Genomic DNA, 3,654 nt, shown 5'->3' with positions numbered 1-3,654 from the left:
TCCCTGTATCACTTTCCTGACTTCTTCCTTATTTTTCTCCATCCGTTTTCAGAGCATTTGAATTTGTCTCCATATTATTCTTCTGAATTCCTTCTTAGGCAGATCCAGAGCCTGCTCTTCTGCTGGAAAGTCTGTGTCTGCTTCCAGCTCATTTGTCTCAGTTACTGTTTCCTGTTTTTGGACATGTGTTGATACCTTTAATTGTGTTTTCTTGGATATTTTCTACAGTTATGTGAGTTTTTAATGTTTAAATGGATGTATTTTGCTTTGTTGTTAAGCTTGCTGAGCGTCTCTTTGTGGATATGATCTGGAGATAGACTTTCCTTTTCACGTGTAATGCCTAGCAGCTAGTTTTGGTTCTTGTCCAGATGGTGGGGTACTACAGGACATGTTTGTAGTTGACTATATGGGCACAGTTGCTATCTCTCCTTGGTCAAGGTATAGGGAGAAAGCTCCAACCCCTGGGAGAAGAGTGAAGCCAAAAGGACCAAAGACAGAAACAATTTAAAAGCAGACACAGAAACCACCCACCAAAAACAAAAATAAAGTTGTGATTGACACTGTCCACTGGGCTTTGTTTTTCTGTCCCACTTAGATAAAATTTGGGCCTGGTTCTCAGGGTCAAATTTGTATAAGAAGCAGCCTGTGGATTTCCTCTCTGTGCTGTTGCAAAACTGTGGGTGCAATGCTGGACCCTTTTGGGGGAGTGTTCCCGCCCTCCTGAAGTCATCTGGGCTGTGCAGTGAGGGCGTGATTGGGGTGAAGAGGAGAGATACGTGAAAAATGAAAAATCGGTCACACCTCTCCCTTCAGAAGTGCAATTCTTTGGCTTCTAGCACTGGGTTGCTGCCTCTGCTTGGCTGTGGCCCCACCCTCTGGCCTGAGGACTTCTGACTGCTGGCCGCAGAGGCTGGATAGATTCCGAAATCACTGTATTTTGATTCCTCAGGCAGGTTTCTTCTCAGTGGGCATGGGAAACTGGCTCCCGGAACCTTAAACAGGATCTAAAGCTCTGCAGTTTTTCTGCAGACCGCTCTTTATCTGCTTTGTATTTTGGGTTTTGGCAGAGGAGTTTTCACTATCTGTCTCTGCTTTCCCCACCCCAAACCAGACGTCTTCCTCATCTTTCTTGACCCTCTACTTAACCTCCAAGATGGAAGAAGTCCACAAGGTGACAGGCTGGGACTCCTGGGGAATGGAGCCATAAGGAGGACTTAGTATTGACACTGGTGTGGTTGGGATTAGAGGTTGACTAACACCCTGAGACAGTGTCATTTTGTTCTCCTGATTATAAGAAACTGCTCTCTGGTTGATACCTTTTGATTGATATCCACATGAAACACAAATACCTTCACAGACTGTGCTCATTCTGAGAGGTACATCACTGACTTCTTCCCCAACCTTCCTTGTCACCATTATTTTGTTCCTTCCAAGTTCCTGACCAGCCCACCAAACCAGTATCAACAGCCCATGCATTTGTATAAATTTTAACTTCTATTCACCTGTCATTCCAGACATAGTGGGCAAGCAAATATATTGCTCATACTCCTGCCCACTGAGGGCATTTTTCTTCACCAATGTTCTTTAGGGCTTCCCTAAGTGGGTCTCTAATACCCTTCTTGTCCACTGTTAGTTGGTACCAGGAAATCGTGCAGACACATCTAAAAAGCATCGATTAGTTGTTCTTTTTCCATTAGGCTCTTATAAGGAGCACACCTTGAGGCCATAGGCTTGGGTTGAGGGAGAGAAGACAATACAACAGTTTGTTGTTGTTGTTGGGTGCCACTGAGTTGGTACTGACTCATAGCAACCCTATGCACAATAGAATGAAACACTGCCCAGTCCCGGGCCAACCTCACAATCATTGCTATGCCTGAGCCTATCACTGATGGCACTGTGCCAGTATATCTCGTTGGGGGTCTTCCTCTTTTTTTCCAACCCTCCACTTTACCAAACATGATATTCTTCTCCAGGGACTGGCCCCTCCTGATAATATGTCCTATGTTTGAGAGATGAAGTCTGGCCATCCTGGCTTCCAAGGAGCATGCTGGTTGTACTTCTTCCAACACAGTTCTGTTTGCTCTTTTGGCAGTCTATGGTACTTATTCTCCTCCAGCTCTATAACTCAAATGGCTCAATTATTCTACAGTCTTCCTTATTCACTGTCCAGCTTTCGCATCCATATGAGGTGATTGGAAAGACCATGGCTTGGGTCAGGCACGCCTTAGCCTTCAAACTGACATCTTTGTTCTTGAACACTTTAAAACGTTCCTGTGCAGCAGATTTGCCTAATGCAATATGTCATTTGATTTCTTGACTGCTGCTTCCATAAAGATTTATGGTTGATCTGAGCAAAATGAAGTCCTTGACAACTCCAATCTTTTCTCCATTGATAAGAATGTTGTTTATTGGTTCAGTCGTGAGGATTTTTGTTTTCTTTACATTGAGATGCAACCTGTACTAAAGACTGTGGTCTTTGATTTTCATTTCAAATATTTTAAGTCCTCTTCACTTTCAGCAAATAAAGTTGTATCATCTGCATATCACAGGTTGTTAATGAGTCTACCTCCAATCCTGATACCATGTTTCTCTTCATATAACCCAATTTCTCAGATTATTTGCTCAGCATACAGGTTGAATAAGTGTGGTGAAGGAATACAACCCTGTCGTATACCTTTCTTAATTGTAAACCATTCAGTGTTCCCATGTTCTGTTCGAACAGCTGCCTCTTGGTCTATGTACAGATTCCTCATGAGCACAATTACGTGTTCTGGAATACTCATACTTCACAATGTTGTCCATAGCTTGTCATGATCCACACGATTGAAAGACTTTGCGTAGTCAATGAAGCACAGGTAAACATCTTTCTGATATTCTCTGCTTTTAGCCAAGATCTCTCGGACATCAGCAATGATAACCTTTGTTCCACATCCTCTTCTGAATCTGACTTGAACCTCTGAAAGTTCTTTGTCAATGTATGCTTGCAGCTGTTTACCTTTAGTAAAACTTTACTTGAATGGGGTATCAAAGATATTGTCCAATGATTTTCACATTTTATTGGGTCACCTCTCTTTGGAATGGGCACAAATATGAATCTCTTCCAATCAATTGGCCAGATAGTTGTCTTCCAAATTTCTTGTCAGAGGTGAGTGAGTGCCTCCTGTGCCGCCTCACTTTCTTGAGATTTCAGTTTTTAGTCCATCAGTTCCTGGTGCCTTGTTCTTTGCCAATTCTTTCAATGCACCTTGGACTTCCTCCTTCAGTATCATTGGCTCTTGATCATCTGCTACCTCTTGAAATGGTTGAACATTAATCATTTCCTTTTGGTACAGTGACTCCGTGTATTCCTTCCATTTCCTTTTTTTTTCTCTTCATGTTTGTTTGTTTATTCTATTGCTAAAAAGGAAAGGTTGTGTCCTCCTTATGTGGTTAAGTTAGATGAAAGAATTGCATGTAAAACATTATATAGTAAATATTGAAAGACATACCATCACTGCTTTCTGAATTCTGGGGCCCTGTCCTTTGTTTGGGTGAGTTTCAGCTTACCACACATTCTTGCCTCCCCAGCCTCCCGTGGGACTCTCCCTTTTTTTTTTTGACTCCAAGTAACCTAAGCCTTGCTTGAGAATTAATAGGCGTCAGTTTAGGGAAGAA

This window comes from Chrysochloris asiatica, unplaced genomic scaffold (genome assembly GCF_000296735.1).
Source record: "Chrysochloris asiatica unplaced genomic scaffold, ChrAsi1.0 scaffold00184, whole genome shotgun sequence".
Classification (NCBI taxonomy): domain Eukaryota; kingdom Metazoa; phylum Chordata; class Mammalia; order Afrosoricida; family Chrysochloridae; genus Chrysochloris; species Chrysochloris asiatica.
This window is presented reverse-complemented; position numbering follows the sequence as displayed.